The sequence below is a fragment of the Equus caballus genome, unplaced genomic scaffold, assembly GCF_041296265.1.
Source record: "Equus caballus isolate H_3958 breed thoroughbred unplaced genomic scaffold, TB-T2T haplotype1-0000019, whole genome shotgun sequence".
NCBI lineage: Eukaryota > Metazoa > Chordata > Mammalia > Perissodactyla > Equidae > Equus > Equus caballus.
This window is the reverse complement of record NW_027222392.1, coordinates 265,775-285,121: the sequence shown is the minus strand read 5'-3', so window position 1 is coordinate 285,121 and position 19,347 is coordinate 265,775. Positions and strand designations below refer to the sequence as shown.

Below are 19,347 nucleotides of genomic sequence, written 5' to 3'. Positions count from 1 at the left end.
GGCAAATAACATGGTTATGTATGTAGAAAATCCAAAGGAATCAACAACAAAAAAAGTTACTAAAATAAATGAATTTAGCAAGGTTGCCTTTTTTGAGATCAGTATATGAAAATATATTGCATTTCTACATACTAAAACAAACCACCGGAAATTAAGAAAAATTCCATTAACAAATAGCAACAAAAATATAAAATATTTAGGAATAAATTTGACAGAAGATGTGCAAGATCTGTACACTAAAAACTACAAAACAGTGCAGAGAAATATTAGACTAAATAATGCAGAGATATACCGTGTTGATGGGTTTATTGCTAAAGATATCAATTTTTCCCAAATTGATCTGTAGAGTCAACACAAACCCAATTAAAATCCCAGTAGGCTTTTTGTAATTGACAAGCTAATTCTAAAATTCATAGGGAATTGTAAGGACCTAAATAGCCAAGACAACTTTGCCTCCGTCTTAGCATCCCACTGGGGGTTCGTGTACAGTCCTTAGAGATGACTGCTGCATGTACATCCCCTCAGAACCTTTCTGATGTGAAGCCAACCAAACTATCTTCTGCGTGGACTAGCTGGTCCTGACTTCTGGGATGGACTCTGCCGTGGGTGGAGGGGGCTGGGGCTGCTGCTTCTGGATATTCCTGACAGAAACCCAGTCTTGGCTCTGAACAATCCTCCAAAGGTTGTTCATTCATCTGCTCTGCCTCTTGGTAGGAATCCCTCTCATTAAATGTATCCCCCTTAGCCACAGGTGATCCCTTCCAAGACCCCCAGTGGATGCCTGAAACCGTGGATAGTACCGAACCCTGTATATACTGTTTCTTCCTGTAAATGCATACCTATGATAAAGTTTAATTTATAAATTAGGCACAGAAAGAGGTTAACAACAATAACTAATAATAAAATAGAACAATTATAACAATATACTGGTAATAGAAGTTACTGTAGATCTTAGCAACCTCAGCATATGATTCTTTTTCTTTCCTTATTAAGTTGAGAACTTTCACCTTTTCACTTAGAGGAAGCACTTTATGGCTTCTCTTTGGCATATCCGAATTGCCGGCATCACCACTCTTGCATTTTGGGACCATTATGAAGTAAAATAAGGGTTACTTGAACACAAGCACTGTGATACCACGACAGTCGTTCTGATAACCAAGACAACTACTAAGTGGCTATCAGGCAGGCAGTGTACACAGAATGGATAGGCTAGACAAAGGGATGATTCATGTCCTGGACAGGATGGAGCAGGGTGGTGTGAGATTTTATCACGTTACTCAGAACAGCACACGCTTTAAAACTTATGAATTGTTTATTTCTAGAATTTTCCATGTAATATTTTTGGATCACAGTTGATTGCAGGTAACTGAAACCATGGAAACTGAAACCATTTTGGACCACAGTTGATCACAGGTAACTGAAACCATGGATGAGGGGGGGACTACTGTAATTTCTTAGGGTCATTCAGCTAAGCAGCAACATACTTTCAAAACAAATGATCTCAGAACATTATCTCAGAACAGAAGCAAAGAGAAACTTTAACCCTAAAATCGACCCCCATTCTAATAACTTTCCTTTTATCTCAATGGGCCCATTCAGGTTGGCAGGTATAGGACTCTTGTGTGCTTTGTTCAAGAGGAGGGACTGTGGAGAACCGTAAACATTTTCTGCTCTGAACTTCCACCTACTCCCTTGTTCTCTGGTACTGAGAAACTAACCCACTCCCTCTAAATTCCTCCTTTGAGCCAACAACTCCTAGAAAAGGAGGTAATGGCCTGCAACAGCCAAACTGCAAGGAAAAAACTCATTTCTGCAAGATTGCAACACCTGTCTGACCAACACCCACCAACCCTGCAGCTGGCGCTTGGCCACTTTTGTCTCTTTTCCTCTGTAAAATCCTCTCTTCATTTTCAGAGAGAGACTTCCTTTGAGTATGCTCTCTGTTGCAACTACTTGAACAAAGTAGCTTTTCTGTTGCATTGTGAGATTCAGAGAAGTTTTGAGCAACTGACAGAATTTTACTCTCATTCTTGAAAGATATTTTCTCTGGGTATAGAATTATAAATTGATGTGTATTTTCTCTCAGCATATTGAGGATATAATTCAATTCTCTTCTGGATTCTGTTGAGAAATAAGCTGTAGGTCTAATTGCTCTTGCCTTGAAGATGATTTCTTCTTCCACCCTTTTAAACTGCTTCTATGATTTTCTCCCTCTCTTTGTTGTTACGCAATTTCACACCAATGTGTTTAGGGTGGATATCGTCTTACTTATACTGCTTGGGACGCTTAGGGCTTCTTAAAGCTGTGGATTCAAATATTCTAGAATATTTTCAATTATCAGATCTTCAAATACTGCCTCTTCCCCATTCCCTCTATTTTCTCCTTATAGAGTTCTGATTTGAAGTATATAAAACTTCTTATCCTAACCTCTCTTATATCCTGATCTCTCATATTCTTTGTCTTTGTGTTTCTTTAGACTTTGTTCAGGATAACATGCTCATATCTGTCCTCCAGTACATTAACTGTAAGTCAAATCTGCTGATAAATCTATAGAACTAAATTTTAAACTTAATTTATCATATATTTCTTTTCTAGAATTTGATAATTATTTAAAAAATCTGCTACTCCTTGCTTGTATTTTCAAAATCCTCTTTTATTTTTAAAATGTATCAACCACGGTTATTCTATATTTGTCTAACAAACCCCACACCTGAAATCTCTGCAGGGCCATTACTGCTATCTTGTGTTTTATTGACTTGATTTTTGTTCATGGTGCCCTAGTACCTTTGTATTTTTTGTGATTTGGACAGTGAACTGCTCGTTTTCCTGGAATTTTAGACACCTGGGGGCTGCTGTAGAACTGGAACCACTTTAGAAAAAGTCTTCAGCTGGAGATTTTTACAGACACAGGTGGCATGAATTCAGGCTGAAGCCCATGTAAGGGCTGACTTCTGGTTTTAAATTCCTGGGGTAGGGCACTTCCCCTCTGTCCATGCAAGGGTTGTGAAAGGAAAGTTTCCTTGTTGTCCCTTTTTGCACTGGAACATTTTTTTCTTTAATAACAGCTTTACTGAAATATAATTCTCATGCCATAAAATTCATCATTTTAAAGTATATAATTCAGTGATTTTTAGTACATTCACAGAGTTGTGCAACCACTACCACTATCTAATTTTAGAACATTTTCATCACTCCAAAAAGAAACTCCATCCCCGTTAGCAGTCACTTCCCAGTCCTTCCTTCCCCTAGCCCCTGGCAACCACTAATCCACTTTCTGTGTCTATGGATTTGCTTATTATGGACACTTTATAGAAATGGAATCATATTGTATGTGGCCTTTTAAAAGTGGCTTCTTTCACTTAAGATAATATTTAAAGGTTATATATGGCCACTTTCATATTTCATTAACTCTCACAATTCAGGGTATAGCCCTTGATGTCCTAACTTTACCTGAGTGTGACCTTGTGATTAAGTTTTGGCCATTAGAATGTGAGCAGAAATAAGGTATTTCACTTCTAGGTCATTTTCTTAAACGAAAGCTGCTTGCCTTCTTTTTCCTTTTTCCCCATTTCCATAGTCTGGCACAAGGTCTTGGTGATGGTGAGTTGGCTGAAACTACGTAAAGAGTATAGTCTTCAAATTAACAGAGAAAGAGAGTGGAGACCTAGCTCCCTGATCATCTTCTGGTGCACAGCCACAGGGTTAGTACCTCTGAAATACTGAAATTTATTGAAATCAACTCTGTTGAGGTTGGTCTTTCAGTTATATCAGTTTAGCCTGTGTGCTAACGTAATGAGAACACAGTGTCATTTATTTTGTCATTTGCCTACTGATTATTATTCCAATATTTTTAATAATACTACTGCTGCCATGAACATATATATCTTCGACTTCCTCTCCAATTATCTCCTTATAACACAATTCTAGAAGTAGGGTTGCTCGTTACCTATAATGTGTGGACATTATTAAGCCTCTTGACACATGTCTACAAATTTCCATTTAGAAAGATATCTTGTTTTACTCTCAACATCAGTGCAGAAGAGTGCTTTGTTTGCTCACTTAAAAAAACTTAAAAGATAATAACCTAAAAAGTGCTATTTGGTAACCTGCCTAGGGTAAATAATAGTAAGTAATGAATAGTGAAAACTATTCATTTTATTATTTGTATAAGTTCTGATGCTAACAAAACAACAACACGCATCTCTTCTAGTGACTTAAAGTAAGCATCCCTAAGCCTTTCAACTGGGAAACAATGGTAAAAATTGTATTATGTTTGCAATATAATTATCTTTAAATACACTGAAAATGCTAACATTTTCAGCATACGCTGAACTTATTTTGGATTTCTGACTTGCATTTCCTGAGCTATATTTATAATGTTATTTTCCCATTTCAGCTCAATATTTTCTCATTTATATTGTGGTTCTGTAGCAGAAAATGGTTTTCTCTTTTCATAAGCAACAGCAATTTTGAAAAATATTGTAAGTGGTGATTCGACACAAAACGAGGAGCTAATCCAATAACCCATCTCTTCTAAAGTAGCTAAATATTTCAGTGGGTTTCACAAAGATGATGAAGACAACAGCAACCCTAATTTTTGTTGTCTCATGTTGGTAGCTTTTATTCTGTAAGAATGATAAATACCATCAGATAATCTAATCATAGTCCAAGATACAAGTGTGCTTTAAAATAGAAGTTAATGAATACATGTTATAGGCCAGTTACAGTAAACACAGATATACACAAACACTGAAAACCGGTCATGAGTCAACCTACACATCCCATCCGTATGAATATAAAAGCTATCGTTTTCATTAAAATCTACCTCAAACATGATTTTTATTCAGGGCTGTGGGAGGCAGCCTGCAGGATGTCCCTCAATGATCCAACCTCATGGTACTCATGCCCTTGTGTAGCTCCCACTGAATAACCTATGTAACTATTATTGTGGAATGATGGAGTAGGACTTCTGAAGCTAGTTAATAAAAGATATTATGACTTCTGCCTGCCTCTCCCACATCACTCGCTCTGGAAACCAGCTGCCATGTCATGAGGACACTCAAGCAGCTTAATAGGGAGCTCCACAGGAAGAGAAAATACAGCCTGACTGACAACCAGCATTGACTGGCCAGCTGCAGTCAAGCCTTCAAATGACAGCAATCTCTGAGTGACACTGAACCAGAACGTCTCAGCTAAGTTGTTTCTGGGTTCCTGATCCATAGAAACTGTATGGCACAATAAGTGTTTATTGTTTGAAGCTGTAAAGGTTTAGGGTTATTTGTTACATAACCTGAAGAAGAAACTGAAAACAAAAGGTGACACCTTGATACTAAATTAAAATCTATATTCCCAAGCAACTTTTGATTCATCAAAAATTTATAACATCCCTATCATATATAAGAAGAGTCCTTTAACTTCTAACTGTAAAGCTGGTGCTTCTCTCCTGCGTAGACCCTCCAGCCTTCTGTGTTCAGCCTCCTTGCAAGGCACATACATACACCTCCCAGGACCCCCCACCCCAGGCTAGCGCGAAGGCAGAGGAGAGACTCACGAGATACATCAGCTCCATTCTGGGCTTTCCTGAGCTCTCAGTACATTTCCCATAACACCTCTGTATAACCATAAAAACCTCTCATACTCCTTTAGCACTAAATGAAGCTTAAAATACTTTATAAATGGTCCCCAAAATAAATCAGGGTAATGAAACAAAGGTAGTGCCTGTCTTCAAATTATATGCAATCGCACCATCCCTACTCCCTATTCCCACCTCAGGAAAGGCACAACCACCTGGAGAATTGCAATGATGTTTTTAAATTTCACAATTAACTTTAATTTCAAAATTCAAGAAAATTAACGTTCTTTAATTTTGAACATTAGCACCCCCACGGTACACTTTTATAGGGACTGATCCAGAGTCATCTCTAAAATTACAGTAAAAATAAGCTTCACTTCCACTGCCGCTGGCAAAGTAAACCAAAGAAAGGAAACAAGTATGACAGCTCAAAAAAAATCTGAAGTTTAGCTAGCAGCTGGGTCAAAAAGATTGGAAAAATCAAGGCTACAAATTGGTCTGTACAACTAATAGCAATTCAAAAGGTGGAAAATGCATCTCAGTGAAATGCAGCAACTGAGTGATTTTAAAGTAAGGCCTATTATACAAAAACATGCTCAGAGACCAAGACAGATACTATCTTCACAGCACTCAAGTCTGACAACTGAGGCGGGTTGGTTGAATCATGTGTTCACATGACTCAGAAAGAAACTTGGTAGAACTTTCAGCTCATTGGTCCAGAGAGAATCAAATTTATAACAGCATAATTTGTAAACTGTCAGAATCCTTAGAGTATGAATTTGTTCCCAATCTGCAGTGGAGCAGCTGATACATACAAAATACATAATGAAGATTGATGCCCAGCTTTTTCTGTGGTTCCATGAAAAACAGATCCTTGCTGAGAAAACTTATATACAGTATTTATTGTAATATTTAGTTGGACCTATTCCAATCTTCTTAGGACATGGCAAAAATCAGGGCAACTCTAAAACTGCCATTGAGCTTCCCTACCCAGGCATCCATCTTCAAATCCTTGGCATTTTTGCAGAAAGGTAGTTGGTACTGACATGCTTTGAATGAAATTTGTAAACAGAAGAAATATTCGTGGCTAAAATCTCTTCTGGGAATGGTATAAATTGGAATGCAAAGTATGCTGAGTAAGATTTCGCAGGGCTATTTCCAAGGGGGGCAGGCTTGGAAGAACTGGGGCTGCCGTGGGTAGCAGAGTCAGAAACAAACAGAGAAGCGCCCCCAGAGATGATGACAATCTACTTGAGAGGGCCAACTTGGTGGCCTAGCCTAATTTCCCCTGGCACAAAGATAAGACTCAAAATTGGTAATAGTCCATTTTAAGATTATTTAAAAGGCAGCTGAATAAAAAGATTACTAGAGCAGAAAAATTCACCAAAGGTACCAGTGCTGGGAGCAAGAGGATTTAATTGGGAGTCAGCTGACTTATTTTCTTGTCCCAGCTCAGCCATTAATTAATTGGTCTTGTAAGCTTTAGCAAATCATTTAAAATGTCTGGGATTTGGTTTCCTCATCTGTATAATGAGAGGACAGGACAAGAATCTAGGACTTACTAGTTTGTACAAAATCAATATTGTGTTGAGGAAGATTCTCAGGCTGCTTGGAAACCCATTAGGAAAGGAGACGGTAATCAATTAGTAATGTCTGCCAGGACAAGGTGTGGTGGAAGAATGGCTGGAGAAGTGCACAGCCATTAGACTCAATCATCTTTAAGGGCACTTACAACTAGAACATTCTATCATTTATTCATTGAACACAACTAGCCAGAAGACCCATTGATAGGTTATTTCAACAAAACTACACCTTTAGGAAATATAAAGAGCTGAGTAACAAACAGAAAGAAAATTCTTTATTGTTAAAGCCTGTTAATTCAAAGAGGTAACAATGACTGTATCAAAGCAATGGATGTTCAATTAAAAAAAAATAAACAATTTAAAAAAATGGTAAGTACTAGGTTACACAGATACACAGATAAAACTCCAAGATCATGATCAGAAGATGGCTTTGCATTTCACAGGCCTGAGGCAATATTAACTGTCACAGGTATAAGAGCTGTCATAGGTATAATAGCAAGTACTTCATTAAAGCCCCTATACTTGGCCTGTTACATCATTGTAAAATTCTAAACAGCTAGAGCAGCATTTTAAAACTGATGTAAGCTTTACATCGTAAATTTGAAAAGAAAATGCAATAAGAAATAGAGCGGGCAATGGACTGCCACATTTTTAATCAGTAGCATTGCCGCTGTTATTAATCTATTTCTCAAGTGCTATCAGTTAACAAAAGCTTAGTTAAAAATGTAGATTAATCAAACAACAAATCAGAAATGATTTAAAGTAATTTTAGGCCAGACAATTTACACATTCATAAAAAATACTTTAAAGTACTTTTTGATGAAGTTGTAAAAAAATAGAAGTATAGGGAAACCACACTGAAATGAATTCAAATGCATTTCTTTATGAGACTTAGCACTAAGTTATCTGACCATAGTGGATGGCCTGTCCTTGGATCAAGGGTATGTGAAACCCAGTGGCAAGAGAATATGTTAATCATAAATATCAATATCACTGACTTTTTCAAGGTAATAAAACCTGCTTAAGTCCATATAATAGTTTGAGCTTTACTTGAACACTGAGAATAAAATAAAATTGGTATTCAAAAAAATAAGCAAAATCTGTCTTCATAAATTCTTGGAAACCTAGATTACGCTAATATATTTTTTCTAATAAACATCACCAAATATCATTTTGTAATAGAATGAACAAAACTATAAACATTTAAGGTCTTTTTTTTTCTTTTGGTCCCAGAATCCATCTTTAAGCATCTGAATGGGAAGAATATTTTTCTTAGTTCCAAGCTAATCTTTTAAAACTCTGATTTTGGGTTTACTTTTAAATCTATTAAATACATATGTTGTTTGAGATTTTCTGGCTCTAGGGATAGTGTTAAGTTATTCTGACATATCTTTGGCCTTAAAATAGGTTGCTATTTGTAACACTGGAAACAATGGACTAAATTATTTACCCATTGAAACAAAATATTTTTTGAGCCAGGTACCATTCTAGGTGCTAGAGCAGTGAACAATACAGAAGTTTCTGTCTGCACGGTTTATATTCTAGCAGTTGAAGATAGCTAGTAAATAAGGAAGCAAATAAATAATTTCAGGTAGTGGTAGTTGACATGAAGAAAAAAATACCAGAGTGATAAGACAGAGAAAAATTAAGTGGAATCAGGCATTTGACTAGCTAGTCAGGGAAAGGAGAGCCAGCTTCATAAGGATGTGACACGTATGACTGCACAGAACCCCACACTTAGAAGAGCTGACACATGGTTTAATGCTCTGCTGTCACTTCCTGAAACTTTTAATAAGAGGCCTTGCACGTTCCTTTTACACTGAGCCCTATGTAGCCAGGTCTTGCAGAGTACGATTGTGTTTTTTTTAAAACATTTTATTCAAGCACCCAGTAAACATCAAACCTCCAGTGCTCCCCCACCCTCTGTGAATTCTTCTCATGTAGGCATGGGTCTACCGGAAGGAAGTTGTGTCTGCTGACGGCTCCGATGGTGAAGAATGACGACACAGTGGCCTCAAAGGTACAGAGAGTTTTGTATCTGACATCCTTAAAACCAAGACACGGGGTATTTTACTTCCAAAGTGAAGAGTGCGTGTTCCGGCCTAGCTGTCAATCCAGAAAGTATGCACTACGGAAGGATCCATGTGGACTCGGCACAGTTCTTCTCATACACGATCTCCCTTGAGTGAGGGGGGAGTCTAACTACAAAACGTGCCATTTTCAAAGCACTCATTTAAAGCATTATTATTATTATTTCAAAGCATTATTTAAAGTGTGTAAGGATGAAAAGTAGAACTCTGCCACTTATCTTAAAAGAAAGCGCAAGTTCCAGGAGTTTTTGTTGTCTGACTAACAGAACATGCAAATTCAGGCAGTGAGGTCCTCAAGGAATGACATGCATCTTTCCCTGTTGTCGGCCCTGTGGTCCTGTATCTCCTAAGCACTTATTATATTTCCTTTAAAGATATAAGACACTTACTTTGCTTACAAAGGCAATCCAAGTGTGAATAAATAAATGTATTATCTCTTAACACCCCCCTTCCATGTTCCTTTAAATAGAAAAATGTGCTAAATGTCCCTTCATATCCTGTTGGGCAACAGCTGTCCCACCTATGGTTTTAAAAACAGACTGTAACTCGATCTTCTGAAATCCTTTCTTGAACTGCATTCTGTTGAAGAAGTCCTGGGAAAAAAGTCCTATTGATATTGTTGGTAGTCTCCAAAAGGTGAGGACGGTAATTGGGCTGAAGGCAACTGGGAGGGGTTTTCAGCAAACTGAGGACCACTGGGAAATTGTGCAGAGGCAAATCTTGTCAACAAGATACCAGCTCCTTCAGTTAAAGCTAGGAGAATGCCACCCATCGCGGCTGACCCGACCATGGCCACTGGTCCATTTCTCCTGGCCAGGATGGCTCCTGTTAAGGCACCACTTGTGATGGAGTTCCAGGGGGTCTTCCTTCCCTCTGACCTGAACCATACTGGAGTCAATCATGGAAAGCTCCCCAAACTGCAAAGCTCCCTCCCAGCTGCGGAGCCCTGGTTTTAGCAGCTGTCAAATTCGTGTGCAGTCTGTGGTTTACTCCCACTGGAGAATTGCGAAAGCCTTTGATTGCTTGAAAGATACCACCACCTATAGTACCTATCGTAAAGCCCCCCCCCCCCACAGTCATCCACAATTTGCCAGGGGCATGGCTCCCATGCATACTCCTCCATCTTGGCTCCGGCAGCCGAGAAGTAAGGTCTGAATGACAAAAAGGGGCTAGATCTATGCGACAACAGTGGAAGGACATTCTTTGAGAGGGAACAGCGATATTCTGTTGCTGCAAAACAGCAGGGTTTCTCAATCTTGACATATTTGAGAAACAGAAAGAAGACTAAGTCGATTGATGCATGGAAGTAAGAGAAATGCAGTGGTAGCAGATGAGGCCAGAGAAGTACTTAAGGGCCAGTTCATATAGTCTTGTAGGAGACTGGATTTTTATGTACGCACAAGGATAGTGTACCTGATGATAAGGTGTATGAAAAGAAAAATCAACCCACTGGCAGAGAGACACGAGAAAACGTGTCTGTTTTGGTGTAAACTGAGGTTGAAACACTATATATTATGTGCTTGCGTGTGTGTATGTCTTGTGAATATATATACACACATATCTATATACTATATATATTTAACTATCTTGAGCGTTTATATCCATAGGCCAAATATCATATCCGATTGAGGTTTCTTAGCGTACGATGAATAATCTAGGAATGTCCAATTAGAGGCGTTAACACAAAAATATGTCCTAGGACAGTTAACCCAGTAGAAGGGCAACTCAACCAGTGTGGAGTTAACCAAGATCATTACATATGAAAAGAGGCCTCACTGTCGTTATCTTCCATGGGCCCCCTGGGATACTAGGAAGACAGAAATTTCTAAATTTATTTGTAATAACGTTTGGAAAAGAGGAGGAATGTACCGCCACCCCACGGGCCCCCACCTAAAGTACAGGGCACAGGGCAACCACTCTAGGTGCCCTTTTACGGGACCAGCCTGCAGGCTGGTGACAGTCCTGCAGTATCTAACAGAAGCAAATGCAAAAACATCTCTGGAACGACAAGCTCTTAACTCAGGCTATACAGGGCTGCCACAGATAAAACTGTGCTGAAAATGAACTTACGTTACAATTACACAGAACACATAAGGAAACAGTCTACTGGGATCAATTGCCAGTAGATGATAACAGCAGACAACAACAAATAGAATCAGAGTTGCAAAAACTTTAGACTGTCAAACTATCACCTAGAAGCAAAAAATTAAGCATGATTCAATGATTTAAATGAGATATCTAAAATATGCAAAAATAAAACACTATAAAAATATTCAGATTTGAAAAAGAATCAAATATAACATCAAAAAAATATATATAGTCATAGAAAAAAACCCTTCATAGATGTGCTAATCAGCAGATTAGACCTCGTGAAGAAACTTAGAGAACTGGAGGAAGGATCTGATAAAATTCCCCAGAACATGACACTAAGAAAGATGACGTAAGAGACAGAGAGGGCAGAGGTCAACAGGCACGTCACTGGAATGCCAGCAAGACAGAAGCCGGAGAGCTTGAGGAGGGACAATATTAGAAGACACAGTGTCTGGGAGTTTTTCATAACTGATGAAAAACAACACTCTCCATATTTAGAAAGAACATTTATTCCTTAGCAGGATAAATAAAATTAAATTTGCATCAAGGGATGTCACTGTGAAACTACAGAATCCTAAAGAAAAGGACCAGAGCTTAAAGCATCCAAAGATGGCAAAGACCACTTCAAAAGGAAAGAACCCCCCTGGTGGCAGACCATTCAGAAGACCCTGGAATAATACTATGAAAGTGCGGGGACAAAAGAAGCGTCAGTCTAGATTTCTATGTCTAGGTTACCATGATTTAAGAGTGACAGAAAAATAAAGTAAATTTTCAGATAAAGCTTGGGAGACTCTACTACGAATACTCTTGCAGAAAAGCTTCTAAGGATACAGAATATGTATATTGCTTCTTACATATTCGTATATCTATGAACATGAGCTCAGAAAATAGAAAAAGATGAAACAAGAAATTATGAACAAAAAACTAGTGTGAATGTGCATAAATGTAAACAAGCTGTGACTTGAAGAGACAGCTGGTTAGAATGGTGGGAAAAAACACCATATATGCTCTTGAGAAGACACATAAACATATGGATGCAGACAGTTGCAATATTTATGAAGAAAAAAGATATAACAAACAAATATTAACAAAAAGAAAACTGGTGAAACGACACAATAATAGACATAATGGATTTTAAGGCAGAGATAGTTATTAAGGATTAAGGGTACTTAATAATAAAGGGTTCATTTCATCACAAAAATATAATAGTTCTAATCTTGTAAATGCCTGATTGAATATACTTCAAGCTATGGAAGGCAACACTGCAGGATGTCAAAGAAAAACTGACAACTTCATAATCATAATGATAGAGTTTAACATTCATTCTCAGAAACTGTTAGATTAATAATAATAATAATCTGTCAAAACCAATTTATTTCCAAACTAATGTAACGCTTATTAAATAGCTTTAGTATTCCCTGATTCCTCTGCTCTTAGCTTATTCTGCCACTTGTGGTAATGCAAGATAAAATAAAGGTGATACAGATTGGGTAATTAACTAATTTACCCAAGAAATATTTACTACAGGACCTCGAGGCTCCAGGCACTGTTCTAGTCTATGGTGTCACAGCACTAACAGAAAAGGTCACTGCTCTCCTGGAGCTTACATTCTAGATGGGCACACAGAAAACTAACAGATAACCATATAAAACGTTAAATGTGTATATTTAGACATTAAATGTCAACATAGTAATATAAATACTAAAAAGAAAATTAAAGCAGAGTGAGTAGTGCAGGAGTTGGGTGCATAGTTTGTTACCTTACAGGGCTCTCAACTAAGCACCCGATGCTCAGGTGATGAGGGAGCAGAGAAGCAAGAGGGTGCTCCCTGCAGGTCTCTGAAGGGACAGCTGTCCAGGCAGGTAGGAAACCAAAGATGGAAGCCTGCTCTGCCTCTGCAAGAACAGCCAGAACTGAGGCTGCAGTGGAGGGAGCGAGGGAGACAGCGTTGGGAGGGCAGCTCAGAGAGGTGTGTGTCGGGGTGCTCAGAGGGTGCAGCACTTTCTAGGGTGCAGTTTTTATTCTCAGTGACGTGGGAAGCCATTGCAGAGTGAATGGAAGAGCAGTGTGATCTGGCTTCCAGTTTTAAAGGGTCACTGTGGCTGTTTTGTGGAGAACACGGTGGTGGGGAGGGTGCGGGGGCCAGGGCTGAAGCAGGGAGCCCGGCAGGAGGCTTCTGTAGTAATCCAGAGGCAAGACAACAGTGGCCGAGACCAGGGCGCAAGCAGGAGAAGGGACAGGAGGAGAGGGATTCTGGGTCTATCGTGAAGATGGATAAAGGATGAGTCTTTCCAGGCAGCAGCAGCCACCCATGTTATACTCTCTCAGGTTCTTAATGCCTCGGATTTGTTTTTCTTTTCAGTGTCTCCACTCCCATAGGCTATTGGGTCTGAAACAACTGTATTTAAAAACTGATCAACTGCAACATGCTTTTAAAAAAAAAGCTTTGAAGAAGTTGTAAATACCGCTGAGAGCTCTCTTTGAAAATCCATTCCGCATAAATAACCTGCTCATTAAAAGGCAAAGGGAGTGAAGGGCGTTGGGGGGTGGCACCGCCTCAGTAACTCAGGCACCGAGGAAACTGGATCTGAGCGGGCAAGTCAGAGGCAAGGTCTTAGACAAATGGCAGAGAAAGAGGAGTTTCCTGGCCCTTTCTCCACTGTTTGCTGAACGGAAAAAGGAAAGATAGCTGAATGGTTGTTTTGGAGACACAGGCAGACAGCAGAAAGCTGTGCACAGAATCTGCCTAGTTCCACAGGTAACTGGACAAACCAGCAAGAGACAACTGAAGTCTAGTGTATTCATTAAACACTTGCCTCAGTAATAGCAGCTTTCCTGCAATTTTTACAGCCTTCTTTCTGATGCTGACTGCTGTATGAGAAAGCTTACAGTGACAAAATCTTAGCTGCGGCAGAAGAGAGGATTTAAAAATCACAAAACCAATCAGTAGATGAATGTATAATACAGTTTCACAAGGGCTCCTGAGAATGAGATTTCACGAACTAAAAATTAAGAAAAAGACTGCTGACAAATTTACATTTCAGAATTGACTCGTCTGATCTTGCCTGGAACCTCTGAAGCTGAAAAATTAGACCAAAAGCTCTCAGTCTGCTTGCAAAGGGAATGAAGAACCAAACTTTTGCCCAACAAATTGTAAGGCGCTCTTAAGGTGAATATCTAACTGATGGGTGGTGCCCGAGGAATCGCCCTTTTCCAGGATAAAATGGTGTTCTGTCCCTTTCTCCTAAATGCTACTGGATGCATTTTCCCCTGGACTCTAATTAGAAGCTAAACAGGATGCTGATTGCATTTATCATTACCTGCAAACTATAAAATGTCCATCAAAAGTCAGGTTCTCAGTTGTGAGCAAATCTAACCCAAGATAGACCTCAGTGCTACATAAGTGAAACTCCACTGTACTTGAAAAGATAGAACTTCCTCAAGCAAACGTCCTTATGGTTAAACAGACTAAGGAAAAAGATCTGAAAGTACTTCAGACAGTATACAAAGAGGTAATATTGCAAAATTTGAGAATTCTCTAAAGTGCTTAAATTTTGGGGGGAAACATAATTTAGTTGTTAGAAGTTTTGTCATGTAATGATGAAATCAAGCTATTTGAAAATAACTTTCTAGAAGTTAAAACTGCAAACAACCCAGATGGCCTTCAATGGGTGAACAGTTAAACAAACAATGGTACATCCAGTACCACGCAATACTAGTCAGCAGTAAAAAGGAACAAACTATTGTTACGTCACCATGAATCTCCAGGGAATTATGCTGAGAAAAAAGCCAATCCCCAAAGGTTACACACTGTACAATCCATTTATTAAACATTCTTGAAATGATGAAATTATTGAAATGGAAAAGATATTAGTGGCTGTCAGCGGTTGAGGACAGGGGTGGAGAGGTTTGTGGGGAGGGGAGCAGGAGGAAAGTGGGTGTGGTTATAACAGAGCAATACCAGGGATCCTTGTGGTGATGGCATTGTATCTTGACTGTGCTGGTGGATACAAACCTACACATGTGACAGCACACACACGTGTGATAGAACACAAACTGGGGAAGTCGCTAAATAAGATCGGTGGACTGCAACAATGTCAGTATCCAGGTTGTGCTACTGTGGTATAGTCACATGCAAGATGTTATCATTGAGGGAAACTGGGCAAAGAGTACATGGGATCTCTTTCTATTATTTCTTAAAACTATATGTAAATCTAGAATTATTTAAAAGTAAAAAGTTTAATTTGAAAAAAGTAAAGAGTGGCTGGAAGACTTGATAAACATATCAGTTTGACTACTGATTCACTGTCAAAGGTAAACTGATAAAGTTTTTCAGAATTTGGCTTTTAATAACAATATCAGGAGAATCTTGCAGTGGCTAATGGTGTCACCAAATGCTGCTTACTAAATGTAGAATTATTCTGCCCTTTGAAAATAGCTAGAAAAATACAGTTTTGTATGTTAGGGCAACTCTTAGAAGCCAAGTAATCCAGGAATTCAATCGCCTATTGATGTATAACATACATAACATAAACTCATTTTAAGTGTGTAAATCAATGAGTTTTGAGAATGTATAGACCGGTGTAACCACCATCACCACAAAGAAGATACTGAGCATTTCCATAGCTCCACAAAGTTCCCTCATGTCCAGTCCTAGTGAATAACTTATCTGCCTTTGGTCACTAGAGACTAGTTTTGCTTTTCGAGAATTTCATAGAAAGACAACTATATAGTACATATTGTTTTGTGTCTAGATTCTTCTGTCTAGCATAATGTTTTGAAATTCTACCAGGTTACTGGACATAGCAGTCATTCATTTTGATTATATCTGGGTGGTATTTAACTGTACAGATGTACCATAATCTGTTTATCCATTCACTTATTGAAGTAACATTTGGGGTAGTTTTCAGTTTTGTCAATTATGAATAAGGCTGATATGAACAAGAGCATATAAACCTTTGTTGGGCATGTTTTATTTCACTTGAGTGAATATGTAGTAGCTAAATTACTGGATTGCACAGAAAATTACGATAAACTTTATAAGAAACTTCCAAAATGATTTCCAAAGTGTTTGTACCAGTTTACACTCCCACCAGCAGCATGCTTCACAACCTCACCAACACTTAGTATTGTCCATCTTTTCCTTTTAGCTATTCTGGTGGGTGTGCTGTGTTATCACACTGTTTTAATTTTGATGAACTCCAATATATCATCTTTTTCTTTTTTCTTGTTTGTGCTTTTTGAATCCTATCTAAAAATTATCTGCCTCCTCTGAAGTCACAAAGATTTCCTCCTATGTCTTCTTATACAAGATTTATGATTTTAGCTTTTAAATTTAGGTCTATGATCCATTTTAAATTATTTATTGTTTATGGTGTGAGGTAAGGATTGAGGTCCATTTCCCCCTGATACTGACAGACAACTGTTCTAGCACTATTTGTTGAAAAGACTATCCTTTCCTCACTGAACCAACTTTCTATCTTTGTGGAAAATCGATTGGCCATACATGTATGGATCTATTTCTGGACTCTATTCTGTTTCATTCATGTATACATCTGTTCTACCAATTCTATGTTGTCTTGATTACTGTAACTTTATAGTAAGTTTTGAAATCGTTTAAGCCAAATCCTCTTGTTGTCCTTTTTCAAAAATGCTTTGGCCACTCCAGTTCTTTTGCAGTTCCAAATAAATCTTAGAATGAACTTGCCATTTTTTACAGAATAGCCTGTTAGGATTTTAATTGGGATTATTTGAATGTATAAATCAATTTGGAGAAGACTGATAACTCAACAACATTGAGTCTTCTAATTCAAGAGCCTGGTATATTTCTCTAGTTAGTTCTTCTTCAATTTCATTCAGCAATATTTTGTAATGTTCAGTGTAGTGATCTTGATATTTCTTGTTAAATTTATCTTTAAGAATTTATATGTTTTGATGCTAGTATAATTAGCCTTGCTTTAAAACCATTTCATTTGCCAGTTGTTAATAAATAAAATCTATTTTTGTACATTGACATTTTTCTGAGATCTTGATAACTTCACTTATTTGTTCTAGTAGTTTTTTTTTTTTTGCTGGGGAGGATTCCCCATGAGCTAACATTTGTTGCCAATCTTCCTCCTTTTGCTTGAGGAAGATTTGCCCTGAGCTAACATCCACGCCAATCTTCCTCTATTCTGTGTGTGGGTCACTGCCACAGCATGGCTGCCAACGAGCAGTGTAGGTCTGCGCCCAGGAACTGGACCTGGGCTACTGAAGCAGGGTGTGCCAAACTTAACCACTAGGCCCTGGGGCTGGCCCCTGTTCTGGTAGCTTTTATGTAAAAATAACGTCAACTGAAAATAGAGTACATCTTCCTTTCCAACCTGTATGCCTTGTCTCGCCTTATTACACTGGCCAGGACCTCCAGTAAAATGTTGCACAGAAGTGGTAAACTGGACATGTTTACATTGTTACTAATCTTAGAGGGAAATATTCAGTTTTTCACCATTAAGTATGAAGCTGGTAGTAGGTTTTTCACAAATGTCCTTTAAAAGGTTGAGGACATTTCCCTCCAATCCTAGCCTTCTGAGAGGTTTTATCATAAATGGATGTCGAACTTCATCAAATTTTTTCTGCATTTATTGAGATGGTATCCTTTATTCTTTACATACAATGAATTATATCAATTGGTTTCAAATGTTAAATCACCCTTGCATTCCTTTATATTGCTAGATTCAATTTGAGAATTTCTATGTGTATACATATAAGGAATATTGGGATGTTGGTCTGTAATTTTTCCCTTCTTGTAGTTTTTGTATGGTTTTGGTACCAAGATGATATCAGCCTTATGAGTTGGGAAGTTGTTCCTCCCACCTCCCCCAGCTATTTTCTAAAAGAGTTTATGTAGGATTAATATTATTTCTTCCTTAAATATCTGTTATTCACCAATAAAGCCATCTGGGTCTGGGGTTCTCTTTTTGGGAAGGTTATTAATTATAAACTTGATTTTAAAAATAGATATAAGAAGACTTAGGTTTTCTATTTTTTATGTGTCAGTTTTGGAAATTTGTGTCTTCAAAAATTTTGCTGGGGGCTAGCCTGGTGGCGCAGTCATTAGGTCCACACGTCTGCTTCAGTGGCCCAGGGTTCTCTGGTTCAGATCCCAGGTGTGGACCTATACACCGCTTGTCAGGCCATGCTGTGGCAGGCGTCCCCACATATAAAGTAGAGGAAGATGGGCCCGGATGTTAGCTCAGGGTTAGTCTTCCTCAGCAAAAAGAGGATTGGCAGCAGATGTTAGCTCAGGGCTAATCTTCCTCAAAAAAAAAATTTTGTTCATTTCATCTAAGTCCTCTCTCTTAATTCTAATAGTGGTGAGTTATGACGTCTTCTGTCTCTTTTTCCCCCCTTGATGAGTCTAGGCATAACTTAGTCAACTTTACTGACCTCTTAAAAAATAGCTTTCGATTTCACTTACTTTATTTACTGAGTTCCCATTTTCTATTTTATTGATTTCTGCTCTGTATTATTTCTTTTCTTCTACTTTGGGTTTTATTAGTTATTCATTTTCTAGCTTCATAATTGGAAGTTTAGATCATTGATGATTTTAGACTTTTCTTATTTTCTAATATAATTATTTTAAACTATACATTTGTCCTGAGCATTGCTTTATGCTGCAACACAACATTTTTTATATATTTTCACTGGGTTCAAAATATTTCCTAATTTATCTTTTGATTTCTTCTTTATACCATGGATTACTTGGAAGTGTGCTTGTTTAATTTCCAAATATTTGGGAATTTTTGCAAAAGCTTTTTTTTTTTTTTTTTACTGATTTCTAAGTTAATTTTATTGTGGTCAGAGAATGTACTTTGCATGAATTACAGGATATTTTTCAGACTTGTCTTATAGCCCAGAATACTGTAGATCTTAGTAATGTTCCATATTCATTTGAAAAAACTATGGATTCTGCTGTTGTTGGGTGGAATGTCCTGTAAATGTCCAGCTGGTTGACAGTATTGTTCAAGTCTTC

The 19,347-nt window shown here is 38.0% G+C and overlaps 1 protein-coding gene and 1 pseudogene across 21 annotated transcripts in view; both read right to left on the bottom strand.

Moving 5' to 3' along the window:
* Positions 1–19,347, bottom strand: part of LOC138922928 (uncharacterized) — a 255,997-nt gene that overhangs the window by 37,097 nt on the left and 199,553 nt on the right. The gene's annotated exons all lie outside the window — the stretch shown is intronic.
* LOC138922927 (mitochondrial import inner membrane translocase subunit Tim17-A pseudogene) lies at positions 975–10,759 on the bottom strand (annotated as a pseudogene).